This window comes from Cherax quadricarinatus, chromosome 85 (genome assembly GCF_038502225.1).
Source record: "Cherax quadricarinatus isolate ZL_2023a chromosome 85, ASM3850222v1, whole genome shotgun sequence".
In the NCBI taxonomy this organism is placed as follows: domain Eukaryota; kingdom Metazoa; phylum Arthropoda; class Malacostraca; order Decapoda; family Parastacidae; genus Cherax; species Cherax quadricarinatus.
In genome coordinates this window covers 8,797,056-8,815,667 of record NC_091376.1, presented here as the reverse complement: position 1 = coordinate 8,815,667, position 18,612 = coordinate 8,797,056, and the positions used below count along the sequence as shown (strand labels likewise).

Here is an 18,612-nt window from a genome sequence, read left to right as displayed (position 1 = left end):
GTCTTTGTCCACCTTGTCTATTCCGCGCAGTATTTTATATGTCGTTATCATGTCTCCCCTGACCCTCCTGGTCTCCAGTGTCGTCAGGCCGATTTCCCTCAACCTTTCTTCGTAGGACAATCCCCGTAGCTCTGGGACTAGTCTTGTGTGTGTGTATGAGTGTGTGTGTGTATGAGTGTGTGTATGAGTGTGTGTATGAGTGTGTGTATGAGTGTGTGTATGAGTGTGTGTGTATGAGTGTGTGTGTATGAGTGTGTGTGTATGAGTGTGTGTGTATGAGTGTGTGTGTATGAGTGTGTGTGTATGAGTGTGTGTGTATGAGTGTGTGTGTATGAGTGTGTATGAGTGTGTGTGTATGAGTGTGTATAAGTGTGTGTATGAGTGTGTGTGTGTATGAGTGTGTGTGTATGAGTGTGTGCGTGTGTGTATGAGTTTGTGTGTACTCACCTAGTTGTACTCACCTAGTTGAGGTTGCGGGGGTCGAGTCCGAGCTCCTGGCCCCGCCTCTTCACTGATCGCTACTAGGTCACTCTCCCTGAGCTGTGAGCTTTATCATACCTCTGCTTAAAGCTATGTATGGATCCTGCCTCCACTACATCGCTTCCCAAACTATTCCACTTACTGACTACTCTGTGGCTGAAGAAATACTTCCTAATATCCCTGTGATTCATCTGTGTCTTCAGCTTCCAACTGTGTCCCTTTGTTACTGTGTCCAATCTCTGGAACATCCTGTCTTTGTCCACCTTGTCAATTCCTCTCAGTATTTTGTATGTCGTTATCATGTCCCCCCTATCTCTCCTGTCCTCCAGTGTCGTCAGGTTGATTTCCCTTAACCTCTCCTCGTAGGACATACCTCTTAGCTCTGGGACTAGTCTTGTTGCAAACCTTTGCACTTTCTCTAGTTTCTTCACGTGCTTGGCTAGGCTGTGTGTGTGTGTTTGTGTGTGTATGAATTTGTGTGTGTGTGTGTGTGTGTGACTCAATATTTGCACCAATAACTCACTACAGTTGTGACCGGGTGTGGAAGTGTGAATTGCTCATTACACTATAATTTGTTCATGATTGTAGCCATGTATAAACGTAAGTAACCATTCTTACAGTATTCATTACCTTTGTAACTTGTGAGTTCATTACCTTGTACCTAGTTCAGCCATCAAAACTTTGGGGCCCAGTCCCTGGACCCATTACGTACCTCTGTAATCTGTAAATACCTTTGTAACTTGTCATGATTGTGACTAGACCTACCTGGAGTTCATTACCTTTGTAATTCGTGAGTTCATTACCTTTGTAAATTGTGAATTCATTACCTCTGTAACTTGCTCAGCTATCAAAACTTTGGAGTCCAGTCCCTGGACCAATTATGTACCTCTGTAATCTTTTGACTACCGCCCACAGGATGGGTATGGGGTGCATAATAAACATATTAAACTAACTAACTAACCATCGACTATAAACACAGAAATACGAATTTTAATCTTAAAATAATGAACCTTAACTAGTCATAAGCTTGCCTATGATACTCCAATATAGACACTATGTATTGTGCCAAAACAAAAGCATTCACATTGCTAAACTTACAAACTATAATGTAGTCACTTAGCCTTAATACCATAATCTGTAATAATTTAAAGTTTAGAATTAATCTAAGTCTGCCCGAAATGCCTAGCCATGCTAGGTGTCCTAGTGGCCCCCTCTGTAATTAGTATTTTAAAACATGTAAACCACACAATATCCAAAATCTGTAAACCCCGCATTGTAATCCTTAGAGAATAAACTTGATTGATTTCGGGCAAATTTGGTCAGTTTTGTACCGAGGATGCTATCCGCACCAGTCGACTAACACCCAGGTACCTATTTACTGCTAGGTGAACACGGACAGGTGTCCTAAGGAAACACGCTGAAAGGGTATCAGAAGGTTGATCTAGGATTCTCTGGTAGATCTCAGTGCTAATAGATATCACTCTTGCCACCCCTCCCATCCTCTTACCACCCCTCACTGCCTCTTACCACCCCTCACTGCCTCTTACCACCCCTCACTGAACACTTGTCTTGTGAACTTCACATGTTCCGTTAATTATCTCGCTAAAATCTTCCATCTCTCATCAACACGGGTTTAGTTCTTTTATTACTATTATTGATTCTTTTTATTTCCCTCCATTTTGCTTATTAATCACACCAATCTTTCACACTTTTAACGCACTTTCATTACTTCTCAGGGAATGGGACCAAGAGCTGCTGCTCACCCCTACAAACACAAGTGAAACATGGAGTGTTTTGGTCAAGGGAACAGTGTAAACTTAATGTGAAGGACGGAAACGGTGTAAACTTTGGTATTGTTAAAATAATGGTATACAGTACCGAGATGAGGCATTAGATACATGCAACACCTGGGTATCTTTATTTGAAGATGCTTCGCCAACCAGTGGCTTTGTCAGTTCATTACAGAGATGATAGACGAAGACGTGAGATGAGATAATCAGCCCCTCAGTTTAGATGTCCAATATCTTAGTCTTGATGAATATGAAGTCAGTCAAGACTGAGGTACTGAACGCTTTTGTCTAGATTGAGTGACTGATTACCTCATTGACTACTGTCTTCTCTGTATAGCTCTATAAAGCTGTGTGATGATTTCCTCATCTTCCATTGTCTTCTGCTTTTTGTTCCGTAAAACTTAGGGACTGATTACCTTATCTTCCACTGTCTTGTGGAAGATATATTAAATAAAACACATACGGACACTGTGTTTTATTTAATATATCGCAGATCTGCTGGATCTACGGTTAAAACTCCTGGGCCGAGAGGAGTTCAGTTTGGTTACAGTTAGTGTCTCTGACGAAATGTAATACAGTATTACCTCCGTCAGAGGACCTCCGAAACCAGTGGCTTTTTCATTCCAGTGCATTGGCTTCTTCAGTACAAAGTACTGACTGGCGAAACGTTTCCAGAATAAATGTTGCACAAGTGACTGGTGACAGTGCATAATACGACTGAGGTTGAGACTGCGTCACGTAGCTGCTGTAGACAGTTCTGGGCAACACTCACCAGGTGTGGTGTTTGCACGGCTCCTACCCTATTTGAATAATCCGGATATCTGGATTTGCATCTCAAATTGAATTCTCACGATATGCAGCTGATATTCAACCCCATTTGGCGGGAGGGTTGGGCCCTTCCAAATAGGGGTCAGCCCGTTCGTATCTTACATGCATCTTATTGCTAACTTGTTAACAGTCGTCTGTTCATAGTCCCTAGTTCAGCATTGGACGAGTCTTGGCCTCCAGGTTATACTTATTCTTGGAAGTTTTTTTTTTTTACCTCTACCAAATAAATCGTCTGGCTGCGGTTTTAACTTGGTATGATAGTATTTGTGTCTAGTGTTTGTTGGTTTGTTAATTTTACACTTTTTGTACTGTGTATATCTCATTGCTGTGAGTGCTGAATGACTAACTACAATGACCTATATGGTTCAAGTGCTTAGTGAATGACTATTGCTGCTGCTACTACTACAGCTGTTACTGCTGCTGCTACTACTACAGCTACTGCTGCTGCTACTACTGCAGCTGCTGCTGCTGCTACTACTACAGCTACTGCTGCTGCTACTACTACAGCTGCTACTGCTGCTGCTACTACTACTACAGCTGTTACTGCTGCTGCTGCTGCTACTACTACTGCAGCTGCTACTATTACAGCTGTTACTGCTACAGCTGTTACTGCTACAGCTGTTACTGCTACAGCTGTTACTGCTACAGCTGTTACTGCTACAGCTGTTACTGCTACAGCTGTTACTGTTACAGCTGTTACTGCTACAGCTATTACTGCTACTGCTGTTACTACTGCTGCTACTACAGCTGTTACTGCTCCTGCTGCTACTACTGCAGCTGTTACTGCTCCTGCTGCTACTACTGCAGCTGTTGCTGCTCCTGCTGCTACTACTGCAGCTGTTACTGCTGCTGCTCAAAAGATACAAGGAGAAGCAGCCCAGCCACCGTGGAGAGAAGACGTCGTCGTTCCTGCTCTTCAGCTGAGCAACTCTGAACACTGTTGCTCGAGATTTTTCTTGGGTTATCCTGAGTAGTTCTTCACCAGAGCTGAGAGGAAACTTGCTTGCAGTCACTTCGAGCCCCATCCCATCAAGAGGGTAAGGCGGCGACTTGCTTGTTCATCCCTCTCATCCCCATCCCCCCATCCTTCCCCATCCTCCCCTCACCCAAACATCAACACTGGCCCACACACTAACACACTATATACATTGCTATCCTTCTGACTTTCCTATCTTCTTTTTCGGCAACTTCGCTTTGGCGAATTAACACAAGGCATTTTGACCATCCGGTAGCCCGTGTGGTTTTTTAAAATCCAGCCGATCTTTGGCTTGGGCCCTTTCCCCTCACTACACGAGGGTAGGCTATCTTAGGGGCTGACCTTCATAAGTCAGCTGAAATAGGATGCTAGTATAACATTAAGGAAAGTTCCCTTTTTGTTAAGAAACTCCTCTGCCTGATGTTCCTTCCTAGACATCATGGCGAGGATACGAGTAAGATTACGTATTGATGGAAATCAAATGTCAATGAAAGAAACTCTAGCATGTATTTGCTCGAACTCAACTGTTGCTCCAGTGGATGTTTTTCAAACCCACGCTGGATCAATACTTCTCTCTTCGGAAGAAGAGTTACTTCAACTGCTGAAGCATGATGTCCTTGAAAAACTGAAGACTTCTGGTGTTACCCCAGTTGCACCTGAGAGCTATCAAGCTCAGAGGACTGTGTTTGTTGCAAGAATCAACAGTTTCATGAAACATAGCACAGTGAATGAAATTGTCGAGGACTTTAATACAGAGAATGCTGAATTTAGGGCTGTAGAAGCACAAATTCTCTAATCCCAACAACAACAAGGTAACCTTAAAGTTAATACTTGAGACACCTGAGGAGGCCAAACTTGTGTGTCAAAATGGCTTTAAATGTTTTGGCACCAGATGTACACCTGACCAAATCTCTCTTGAACGATTTGTCAGTGTGACACAATGTTTTAAGTGTTATGCCTTTGGTCATAACACCAACAAATGCAGTACTCAAGGGCAGATTTGTAGCATTTGCTCTGGCCAACATTCTTATTGAGATTGTAATAAAAATACACCCAAATGTGTCCTCTGCAACGGAAAACATCATGCTGTTTCTGCTATTTGTCCTGAAAAAAAAAAGGAAATGCAGAAAATTCTTGAGGCCAAGAAACTGTCCACTTCTAAGACCACTCCCCAGGCACCGCCAACGATGTCTCAAACTTCCTTCCCAGCTCTGCCTGGATCAAGTGGGACTCCTCAGGTCTCTACCAATGGTTCCAATGTTTGGAATTCTGCCCCTCTTGGAGCGCCCCAATCTAACCCTCACCTACAACATACACAAACGCAACAACAAGGTTCAGTCTCATCTCCTATGTCTCAGGTATCCACAGCCGGGGATATGACGAGAGCACAACTATTGTATATGATGGCCAAAGACATAGCAGGTGGTGATATTCAACTCTGCTCTCAGGTTTTAAATGATCTGTTAATGGCTAATGGGATCACTCCCATCACTATCCCAGAAAATGTGAAGGCTATTATGACCCAGCCTTCTCATAACAAGAAGTATGTACCCTACTCTACATCTAAAAATAAGCCTAAGCCATCCCTGGCCCAGGGATCGCCCTCCTCGCATACCCAGGTTGTCAACTCCCCTCAACCCGATAAGTCAACACCTGAACATAACAATGCCCCAGAAATTGGTGCCTACTCTCCCGTTATTGAAGCTGATCCTGTTGAACAGGAACTTTCCCAGGGTAACTCACCTTGTCCACCTAATTTTCCCTTGGAGCCTCCACAGTCTCCCATTAACTCTCACGAGCCTCTGCTTCCTGTAACTGGGAATATCGTACCTCAGTTTTCTGATGAGGATTCTAATGAGTCTGTTAATATTACCACCTCTAGTGAAGATGATGGCATTTTTAATACACAAGCAACTACGCAGAAGTTCCCTCCTCCCCTTGACGAATCCAGCAGGGATAGTGTGGATAACAAACATGATATTACTTGCAGGCGTTCAGACCGCAGTACACGAGCGAAGTGCAAGAAATAATAAGGATTACAATTTTCCAACTTAATGTTCAACATTTCTTTAATAACCGTTACCTCCTTGAGGTTGAACTACATAATTACAATCCCGATGTTATACTCTTGAACGAGACAGCTGCAAGAGTTGATCAACATATTAAAGTACGTGGTTACTCTACTGTGGAGAAATCGAGAGGACCCTTTAGTGGTGTAGCCATCTTAGTTAAATTAGGCTATACATTTAAAAATATTCATGTTGATGAAGATAACATTCTTGCAGTAGAAATGACAACGTCTCATGGACAACTGGTGATAGTAACTGGATATTTTCCCCCGAGACAACAATATATATAGTCAATTCCTCTACATAGGATATTAAGCAGAAATATTCCAACAATTCTAGCGGGAGATTTTAATGCTCATCACCCTGCCCTCTTCAACTGTGGAGCTGGTATTCCACTGGGTGACTTAAAAGGTAAACAACTATTTAATATCATGACAGCTAGAAACTTGTCATTTCAAGGCCCATTCTTTAAATCGTACATTGGACCTCATCCAGGGACACCAGATATAGGACTGACAAACAGAGACTGTGACATCTTTCACTGTCGTATATCTCCTGGTGGAAACGTAGGATCTGACCATATCCCTGTTATAATACAACTACAAACTTCTCCATTTAGAATACCTGTAACTCCTAAACCCAATCTTAACACCCTAGGATTTGACCCCTTCAGGGCATTTCTGGGTGACGATGAAATTGTCACTGGAAAATCTACCTTCCACTGCAATTGATGATGCAATCAGGTCCCTGCATAATCGAATAATTGAAGCTACTAATGCAACTTGCCAATTAGCTTCCACAAAGATATACCAACAATATAAACCTACTAGGGAAATTAGAGACAATTTAAGAAATTATCAAGCAGAATGTCGAAGGCATCTTCAAACGCGACAACCACCAGCAGCTACACTGCACCGATTAAGGCAAGAATTAATTAACATGATTAGTCATCACAAACGGGACTTATGGAAATTGCTAGTTCTTCAAGCTAATCAGTATAAACGTGAACCAGCAAAATTTTGGAGTAAGATCCGATAACTTTTAGGGGCAAAGCACAAGGCTCCTAACTACCTAGTTCGTACCTTCACTGATGAGGATGATGAGGATGTTGAAATTAAACTTGACGATCCACAGGACCAGGCTAATTTGATGGGTGATGTATGGGAGAAAATTTTCTCCCACAATAACAGTCGTCAATTTAACAATAATCATTATCAGTTGGTAAATGAATGGAGAGATGAGAACTTGGATGATCTACAACCACTACCTTCCATCGATACTTCAACTCTTGAAGATACCCACCCGCTTACTAGACCTATTACATTACTAGAGATGAGTCAGGTCATTGGAAGAATGCGAAATAGAGCCCCTGGCCTCTCTGGAGTACTAATGAAACAAAGTTCCTACCCAGAAATTGTAAACAGTCTTTGGTGAATATCTTTAATGCCATCTTGGCCTCAGGACATTTTCCAGTGGTTAAGACTGCTAGGATGATCTTTCTTGGTAAGCCCATTGAAGACATCCACCAACCTGGGAACTATAGACCTATATCTTTACTTGAAGTCACTGGAAAAGTTCTTGAGGTCATTTCCAACAGATTGAACTACTATATGGAGTTTAATCACTTTTTCACTGAAAAACAATTTGGCTTTCGAACACATAGAGGTACCAATCATGCAATAAATGTTATTTTCGATACTGTAGCAAGTCTAAAACATCAGGGCAATCTTGCCTTAATTGCCACCAGAGATGTTCATAAAGCTTTTGATAGCTTATGGCATGATGGCCTTATATACAAACTCATTGACCTACCAGACCATAACTGGACTTTCCTCAGAGTAATATATAATTTCTTAACTCAAAGAAAAATCATTCCCACCTTTCATGGCAGGTCGGCAGAGCCTTTTATACCGACAGCTGGTGTCCCACAAGGTTCTTGTCTCAGTCCACTTCTGTTCAACATTTATGTGAATGACCTTCATCAACCAGAGTTTAATGATACAATTGTGACACAGTTTGCAGATGATGTTATTCATGTCTCATCAACTCCGGTAACAGGAAAATAAAAGTATGAGAGAGTCATAGAAAAAATGAATATTGAACTTCGTCGAACATCTAATTGGGAAAAGAAATGGAGAATTACGACTAATCCTGACAAGGTCCTTGTTAGCACGATAGGATGTTTTGCATCAACAATTGAAGATAAAGGGGGTATCTCCATCAGAGGTACACCTGTAGCCATGAGAAACCCTAACAAGATTTTGGGATATGAAATAGACAGGCTGCTCCACTCAACATCTCATGTAACTAAAAAGATCAACATAGCCAAAGCCGGTCTTAGCAGTCTCTTTCGATTCAATCAAGCCCTTCAACATGTCAAAAAAACATCTGTATAAAATGTTCATACGACCTATACTCGAATACCCTTGTGTCCCAATGTCATTAACAACAAAGACCAATATGCTACGGTTACAGAGGGTCCAGAATAGAGCTCTTCGCTTCATTACCGATACCAGGAGGAGAGACAGAGTTAAAATGGCAGATTTGCACATACAACAAGATATTACTGCCATAAATGTACGCCTCGACACCCTAAAAAAGAAACAACTCTATACAATGCAAGAACTATACATGCCAGATAGAGAACATCCTATACAAGTGGTAAATACCACGGATTATATCATCAATACTCCTCCTCACAGGACTCAAAGAATGACTCCCACAGAGGGTCCGTCGTTTTATACACAAAGATGATTACCATCGACCCATGATATTGAGCAACCTCCCTGATGAAGAAGATTGGGTAACACCAGAACCCTTCTATGTATACTGAGAACATCATCGCCCCCAATTAGGGAGAAATCTTATATAACAATCTAATGTAAAAATTATGCTGTTTACTATGGCTGGACACCACCTGTAAGATGCCATTGTCACGGAATTCTATAAACTGGCCAGAAAATTATAGCCTTCATTGTCGCATAAATATCCGTTGTGCAATCGGGGGAAAAAAAAGCAATTGCAACTTGTATTATTACTACCAATTCAGAGTCATGTACTTATATATCTGTTATATCTATGTGACTCTGATGGGTTAGTCTTATACCCCTTATAGAATATCTTATCATTTCACGTGCACTTTTTAAATTACACCAAAGTGGTTGGGCCACTTACCTTTTATATCCTACCTCTCTCCCCCCTCCCACCCTTTTCCAACATTTCTATCCTTACCCATCCTTCTTCCTTACCCATCTCACCAAAGCTCTGGTCTGGACGAGAAACGAGAAACTGCTGCTGCTACTACTGCAGCTGTTACTACTGCTGCTGCTACTACTGCAGCTGTTACTGCTCCTGCTATTACAGCTGTTACTGCTACTGCTATTACAGCTGTTACTGCTACTGCTATTACAGCTGTTACTGCTACAGCTGTTACTGCTACAGCTGTTACTGCTACAGCTATTACTGCTACTGCTGTTACTACTACTGCTGTTACTACTACTGTTGCTGCTATTGCTGTTGCTGCTATTGCTGTTGCTGCTATTGCTGTTGCTGCTATTGCTGTTACTGCTACTGCTGCTGTTACTACTACTGTTACTACTGCTGTTACTACTACTGCTGCTGTTACTGCTACTGCTGTTACTACAACTACAACCAAGGTCTCTGGCTCCGTCTTCGCTAGCAACCGTCTCCTGGTTCCCTTTGTTTCTCTAACAGCATGTCTATCCACTCTGCAGCTGTTACTGCTGTTACTACTGTTACTGCTGCTGTTACTACTACTGCTGCTGCTGTTACTGCTACTGCTGTTACTACAACTGCTACAACAAAGGTCTCTGGCTCCGTCATCGCTAGCAACCGTCTCCTGGTTACCTTTGTTTCTCTAACAGCATGTCTATCCACTCTGCAGCGCTGTATGAGCCTTTTGGATTTAGCCTTGGTTTTGATTATAATATCTGTGTACCCCCTGATTACCTTGTCATGATCATATCCTTGATACTCGCCCTTTGGTCGTTGTTTTGTCATCAGGTGTCTTGTGTTCATTCGCAGTTCTGTCACCCGTGTTTATAGTGGCAGGATTGCTCTTAAATGTGTGAAGACCACACTGTGGGCAGATCAGAATTTTTATATAGAGACAACTTGACGCTTATGTTATCTTAGGATTATTTTGCATGTTGTGTGCTTGCAAAAGTTGTAAATGCGACTTTTACGACGCAAATCAACCTTTAAAGAATGACAGGGCATAAATTATTGCTTGTTGTGACAGCACTTAGGTCAGAGAGAAAATAAACCACAGCTTATTGGCAACCCGGAGTGAAAGGTAAAAGGTAAACAAATTGGCTATGAAATATGTTATTGTTGTCTTTTAAGAGATAAAATGGCTTGTGTGGAGAAAAAATCTCCAGTTTTAAAGGGGGAAGGGTATCTCTCAGTCCTCTCGGAAGGGGCTAGTGGACTCCTTGTACACATACGGCTTTAATAAAGCTGTTGTGGGAACAAGAAGTTCACTAACCCCTCTGAGGGCTGAGAGATACTTCCCCCTCCCCGGGATTTTTGTTCTCCACTGCTTGTGCTGTATGTCACCCACTCCCTGACGTCTGATGTTGAAACGTTTGCTTGACACTTGTAGCCTAGCCTGCCTGTGGCGCGGTGAAAGCAATCATAATTGGTAGAATATGAACAGTATTAAAAATAGTTTGAGCTACGAATATGAAGGTTGTGTTGCTGTTTTATTTTTCCAGTTAACTCACACAAATAGTGGCTCGTTCCTCCCACTAGTGACTTGTCAACCAGGTTTCCAATCCCTCCACCACCACAACAATGTTTGCGTCATTCTTAGGGACAAACACGAGCATCTAGTGGACTGCAACAAAACTGAAGCCATTATAATTGAGGAGAGTAAGAAAAAAATGGCTTAAAAGCAGCACACACGCAGACCTCCAGTGTAAACAAATGCTTCAGAGAGCCCACTTGTGCAGCACTTCGGTATCTTTGTTTAAATGTTTCGCCAGTCAGTGGCTTCTTTAGTCCAATACAGAAATCTTCAGTCATTCTTCTGTGTTGGACTGAAGAAGTCAGTGGTTGGCGAAACGTTTTCACTATAAAGTTACCCAAGTGTTGCATAAGTGTCTTAATTCAACAGACCTCCAGTGTCATCGAACAGGACTACGAGATTAGATTTAGACTTTGCCACCGAAGTGGCTAGTTTATTGTGCACCTCATATCCATCCTGTGGATGGTAGCGCAAGAGCATATGGATACACAGAAGGCCTAGTAACTAGGCCCCAAAAGGGTTACAGGTACACATTTGGATTTATATCTACAGTTCATTTATCTTTTGCAAGCAAATTTAGGAAACTTGCTTAGTATATCTGGTATCTTATTTTCTTTAATAAGATATCTTGACATGTCACATAGGTTATTATACTGTCTCTATATTCCTCATGGACTACAAGATGAATTACGACTCTGAGAGGTTCTCTAGAACCCAGTAATCTGTCAATGTCACCACTCCATTAGTGGGGGGGGGGGGAATGGTATAAAATTCCGACACGATGGATAATTACACATAGTATAATGCGATCTTTTATTGACCACATTTAATCTACCTTATCAACCAGGCTGTTATAGCTAGTGACCAGCAGGCCTACACCTGTCATTCGCCATGCGCTGTATGAACCCTTCGTGATTTAGCGCTTCCACTCCCTATTAATAAAATAAAAGTTTATTATATTTAATAACTTGTAGAAACGATTGCTAAATGTTGACATGTTTTGATAGTGCTTTCTTTTATCTTCTCAGGTAAGATGAAGTGACGTTTTAGGGGAACAGGTAAGATAACGTAGCCTTTGAGGGACCAGGTAGGATAATGTGATCTTTGATGGGAACAGGTAAGATAACGTAGCTTTTGAGGGACCAGGTAGGATAATGTGATCTTTGATGGGAACAGGTAAGATAACGTAGCCTTTGAGGGACCAGGTAGGATAATGAGATCTTTGATGGGAACAGGTAAGATAACGGCACCTCTGAAAGGAGCACGTAAGGTAACGAACGGCACCTCTGAAAGGAGCAGGTAAGATAACGGCACCTCTGAAAGGAGCACGTAAGGTAACAAACGGCACCTCTGAAAGGAGCAGGTAAGATAACGGCACCTCTGAAAGGAGCAGGTAAGATAACGGCACCTCTGAAAGGAGCACGTAACGTAACAAACGGCACCTCTGAAAGGAGCAGGTAAGATAACGACACCTCTGAAAGGAGCAGGTAAGATAACGGCACCTCTGAAAGGAGCACGTAAGGTAACGAACGGCACCTCTGAAAGGAGCAGGTAAGGTAACGGCACCTCTGAAAGGAGCAGGTAAGGTAACGGCACCTCTGAAAGGAGCAGGTAAGGTAACGGCACCTCTGAAAGGAGCAGGTAAGGTAACGGCACCTCTGAAAGGAGCAGGTAAGGTAACGGCACCTCTGAAAGGAGCAGGTAAGGTAACGGCACCTCTGAAAGGAGCAGGTAAGGTAACGGCACCTCTGAAAGGAGCAGGTAAGGTAACGGCACCTCTGAAAGGAGCAGGTAAGGTAACGGCACCTCTGAAAGGAGCAGGTAAGGTAACGGCACCTCTGAAAGGAGCAGGTAAGGTAGCGGCACCTCTGAAAGGAGCAGGTAAGGTAGCGGCACCTCTGAAAGGAGCAGGTAAGGTAGCGGCACCTCTGAAAGAAACTGGTAGCGGTACCTCTGAAAGAAACTGGTAGCGGTACCTCTGAAAGGAACTGGTAACGGTACCTCTGAAAGGAATAGGTAAGATAACGGTACCTCTGAAAGGAAGGATGTTTCATTTCAGGTCATTTGAACTGTCATATCAGTACACTTCAGGGAAGAGAGTGATTGAATGATGGTGCATGTGTTTCCTCTTTCCTTGGGTCACCCTACCTCGGCAGGGGACTGCCGGTGTTAAAATGTGTGCGTGTAGCAAAGGCACAGGTGTTTACCATGACAGGTGTGTCCGCACACGTGTGTGTAAATATAGTATGTGATGTTGCTAGGGTTTTATAGGGCCACTAGAAACTGTCGCCGTATTGGACCCTCATCTTGTGTGCTAGCTAAGTTGTTGGTGTTCTCAGCGTCCCCGTTCCCCAGCCTCACCCTCCACTCACCATTGTTGCAAGTCACAGCTTTTACACACGTTTCACTCAAAGTATTGACTTGGTACAGCTCATTTTTTTCCGAAACTCTAGGTTTGTTTCCTTCCTCTCCATACCTGTGACTGGTTTCGAGAGTTGTTCTACCCTCGGAGCCTGTCCTGAGACTGTTCTTGTGTGGTCAATAAGGCTGTTGCTGTTAGCGGCTTGTAGACCCACATAGCCAGTAGTATAGCCTATCTTGCATTTGGCGAACAAAGAAATTTTCTGATGAATATGGGCTTAGAAAAGCTATAAGGAAGTAATACTTTGTCAACAGAGTTGTATATCAGTGGAATATACTGCCAGTAGCTTTAAAAATAGTCTAGAATTGCTTTAAATAATAGGATTGCTTTAAAAAATGGCTAGACAGGTAGGGGAGCGGGATGGCTAAGGAAGGACCTGAGTAACACGACTCGGTAAGTATACCACAGTGAATATACATCGATATTGATGTATATACACTGGAAATAAGTGTATATACTGTTGTATTTTTATGGCTGAGTGATACACGCGGTCAGAATAGTGCGTTAAGCTTCATTTACGAAGCTATAACGTTTATACAACGAAGGGTGTTGAGACATGAATTCATCTCCGTAATCATAGTAGTAATGCCTTGATGTACAACGTTGCCCTAATAACTCTTGTATACTTGAAACTTGAAGCGTAATAAACCAAGCAACCAGTGTGTGTGTGTGTGTGTGTGTGTGTGTGTGTGTGTGTGTGTGTGTGTGTGTGTGTGTGTGTGTGTGTGTGTGTGTGTGTGTGTGTGTAGACACCAGCACAGCTCAATGTTTATTGAGGAAAAGTTTCACCAGGTTTGACTTCAGTTCTAATATAATTAAGAAACGATTGATGAATTACACATACGTAACATCTGGTTATCTTTATTTTGTAGACGTTTCTCCATCTAGTGGCTTCATCAGTACAATACATATATATACTGAAGGGTGTGGAAGAGGAGATAATCAGTCCCTTACCGAGGAGCAGGTGTTGAGTACCATATTCTAAATTCATTTGGACTTCGGTACACATCACCTGCTCCTGGGTAGAGGGACTGATTACCTCATCTACTGTCTTCAGTATAAAATTCTGAGAGGCTTATTCCCTCCTTTTCTAAAGTCTTCCCTTTGTCCTTGTATTGATAAAGCCACTGGATGGAGAATGTCTACGACATAAAGATATTGCAGATTCGTTTAATTTTTCAGCTTGTCAGTTTTGTACACCACTGATATATTAAGAGTATTTATAATGATGGGAGTCAAGAGGTGGAAATAATAGTAGTAGTAGTACATACAAGATAGGTCAAACAACCAGCCTCCGGGAACAGTCGTGCAAACCAAGCCAGAAAAAATCGTGTAACTTTCTTTTTGTCACGGTGATGACAGTTGCACAATTGTGTTTACATGAGGACTTTATTATTGCCTCAGCTTTAAAAAGTTGGGTATTGTATAGGTTCAAACGACAATCGAAAGACAGAGAATAGTTTAGTTTTTAGAGGAAGATGTTGACAATGGAAGAGAAAAAGTAGGCCTTTGGTTATTCGATATGAAGACTAGGCCTATGCACTTGGACTTGCTCTCCTCCTAGACCAGGACTTCAATCATTGAACACACTTTAATGGTGAATGAATCAGCTATGGCTTAGTCTGGTATCTTGTGTTTCCATTGTATTAGATTAAACACCTGACGTATACCACTACATGTACCTGACATGTACCACTACAAGTGTTCGATTATCAAACACCTGTCTGGCTCAGACAGTATGCTTTATCGAGTCACAGACAAACCACGTAAGGGATGGTGATCATAAAGTGAGCAGCAGCAGCGAGAGTGAGGTGTCCATCACGTTAACTCCCATACGTCCTAGAAGAATAAGGCACAGTGTTAAGGATGTTAATTCTGCTGGCATATTGATGTTGTGAATTATTTTCCAGTGGTCTTTCATTGTCTCACGTATCTAGATTTTCAGTCGTTATATGTTATATGTTGGTGTTTGTCCGGTGGCCTGGTGGCAAAAGCTCTCGCTTCACATGTTGAGGGTCCGGGTTCGATTCCCGGCAAGGGTGAAAATATTGGGCGTGTTTCCTTACACCAGTTGTCCATGTTCACCCATCAGTATAAAACGGGTACCTGGGTGTTAGTCGACTGGTGTGGGTCGCATCCTGGGACAAAATTGACCTAATTTGCGGGAAATGTTCTGCATAACGAGGGGGCTATCTATATAGTAGTATGTCATTGATGTCAGCTATGGTCTGTATACCTTGTACATGTACTTGTAGAAGTAGATATATTATTATTATTATTCCCATTAATTGTTGCAGAGGTAGTAGTGGTTGTGTTGAGCTTGTTGTTGGAGATCTTTGTGTTTGACAGTAGTTATGGAAGAATGTATCTGCAGTGGTGTCGGGTCAGGGCGAGTTGTTGTTCTAGTTACATCGTCTGCATTTCTGGATGAAATATCGAGGGTAGTATAGTTGAAGATTTGTGCGTTCGTAGAGAAATTCGTTGTAAATGCAGTCAGTTTAGGAAAAAACTGAACACCCCTTTTAGTTCTTGTGTGTGTGGGGGGGGGGGGTGAAGATAGTGCTGGTTGTCGGGTTTCCAATAGACCTTAAACAAAGCTGTCAAATGTATACAGTAAAACATAAGTAAATGTATTATTAGTTTTTTTTTATAATGTAAGTTGTATGGAAGGTTCGACCTGGTTGAGCTTGTTTAGGAGAGTGTAGACCTCAAATATTGTGTGTAATGAGTGTGTCGTCCACATGTCAAAGCCAAGTAATGGAAGAGGGAGAGAAGAAAAATCTTGGAACTTCAAGATGCTCTGTGTCTATGTAGACTGGATGAGTCTGCGCTTACAGAAATTCATAGATAAACCCAAGATCTGTTAGAAGGGGGAATCTGAGCAATTGAAATCGACTCGCAGTTTAATGAGGTCTGTAAAGTCATGAGCTGGAATATGTAGATTAGGATAGCTTTTATCCCACTGAAGGAGATTAATGGCTTGTGAAGTAACTCGGTTGGTAGCGCACTCTGCTCGCACACTGAGGTCCGTGGGTCGATCCCCGGTACGGGTGGTAATGTTAGGACGTGTTTCCTTAAGACACCTGCTGTCAGTGTTCACCTAGCAGTAAAATAGGTTCCTGGGTGTTAATTGACTGGTGTGAATCTCGTCATGGGGACAAAATTGACCTAATTTGCCAGAAATGCTCTGCATAACAAGGGACTTTCTATATAATAGTATCAGATGTCAGTCGTGGTCTGTATAAGTTGTACAATGTACATGTGCACTTGTAGAAATAAATATTTATTATTATTATTATTCTTATTATTATTATTATTATTTATAAGATGGTCACGTCCAGGCTGGAGAGTCTTGTTCCTTACTTCGATGTTGCGGAAGGGGTTGAGGTCTTCTAAATGTTTAAGACGTTTGGAACTGATGGCACTTGAGAGTTTGGACAAGTGTTAGGCTAGAATATTCGCTAGCTTGTGAGGGGCGCTGACTCTCCGGAGGTGACACGTCAGAGATATCCCTGGTTTGTAGATCCACACACCAGGGATCCCCACACACCTTTCTCCTATTTGTGTTCACCTTCTCTTACAAGGTTTATTTGAGACTTGATAAAGCTCACTTATTGGGCGAAACATCAATAAAGGTCAATATAACTTGTGAAGGTTTACTCAGCCCTGTAACAACTTCAGACAGTATTACCAAAGCTGGCTCCTCCTCAGGAAAATTAATGTATAGAAAAAGAATAAAAACTGACAAACATAAACACTTTATTATTTAGAAAATATAAAATATAAAACAAATATGAAATATTGATCCTACATTAAAGAAAATGAAAAATTAAAAATATAAATGATATCTGAATTCAACGCTAATATAAATAAAACTTGGGTGTCTGGTGTTGGTGACACTGCGTGTTGTTGAAATCGTAGCCGCTGCTGATGATGGGGGGGGGGGGAGTCGCAGGTGTTGGTTACAACCCACTGGCTAGTTCTTCACAGTCTAGCCGTGAGTATTCTATCCCGATGACAGGAAAGCAGGTTCTTTACCGCTGCAATGATGAGGGGTTACGTCCTGCAATTTCATACAGGTGCACAGGTAATTAAATCCAAAAGGGGGAAGTCTCAGGACGTTAGTCCATCTCCATCAATTCTACTCGTTGATTGGCAGGTGACCCTCTCTGTCATCCAAGCTGGAAAGATAGGTTACCCACTGCTTAAGAAATCACTCTCCATGATAAGTACAATACCTAAAAGATGTGGTGATTATTACAACAGTCAACTTAGAGCAAGACTGAAAGGACTTAAGTTTATTATTGGTCAAAAGTGAAGCTTTCAACCAATAAATCCAATAGAATACAAGGCAGGCATGTACTTACAGTAGTGCTGGGAGCTGTGAGTCTAGTGATTACTGTTTGGACTGGAGCCCCACACGTCACCTTTCGGGGGGGGAGGAGGGGAAGGGATAGTGGGAGCTAGACTGACCCTACCTTAACAAGCAGCCGGCAATCAAACTATCACTTTCGGGGTGGGGGAAAAAAGGCGGGAATAGCCGTAGCTAGACTTGCCTTACCTTACCAAGTAGCCGGCAATGAAACTATTGTTACTATATACTCCATCGCTACTCCTATCTATTGAACTTTTCCCTCACACTCCCCCATACCAAGACTTATAGTCAAGGAGTATAAGAAGAATAGGCGAGGAAAAAGTTCTAACATGTGGAAGTCGCGTAAGGCAACAAATCTTCTACTGACTGTCACGACTTAACCAGTCAGAGAAATAATTGGATGAACCATTGATATACACAACATGGAACTTAAAAGCCTGGAATGCCAATGTCCACCTCAAGAGGCGACTGTTGGTTCCCTTAAAAGTTTCTAGGTATATCAAAGGTTTGTGGTCCGTTTCTAAAATGAATTCTTTTCCCATCAAATAAAATTTAAGTTTGGAGATACCCCACACAAGGGCCAAACATTCCTTTTCTATGGTGGAGTATCTCGTTTCTGCGGGAAGGAGTTTCTGGCTTAGGAAGCATACAGGGAAGGGAGTACCATCATGGTATTGTAGTAACACCGCACCTAAGCCAGTATTGGAGGCATCAGTTCTTAAACAAAATGTTTTATTAATATCTGGAATCTTAAGTATAGGGTCTTTCAAAAAGATACTTTTAATCTCTTTAAACTTTTCCCGAGCTACGTCGGAAAGTTCAAGAGGTTCCTTCACAGACTTTTTAAGGAAGTCGGATAAGATACCTGTAAGATCAGTAAGGTTCTGGATAAACTGTGCATAAA

General features: G+C 42.1%; 1 protein-coding gene across 9 annotated transcripts in view; it reads left to right on the top strand.

Annotated features, from left to right (window-relative positions):
* Window positions 1-18,612, top strand: part of LOC128703278 (transmembrane ascorbate-dependent reductase CYB561) — a 234,613-nt gene that overhangs the window by 111,089 nt on the left and 104,912 nt on the right. Inside the window, exon 2 of one of the 9 annotated variants that reach the window (XM_070103343.1) lies at window positions 11,940-11,969. The exons of the other annotated variants lie outside the window; for them this stretch is intronic. The gene's annotated coding sequence lies outside the window, so the exon portion shown is untranslated. The remainder of the gene's footprint in view (window positions 1-11,939; window positions 11,970-18,612) is intronic. 9 annotated transcript variants of the gene reach the window in all.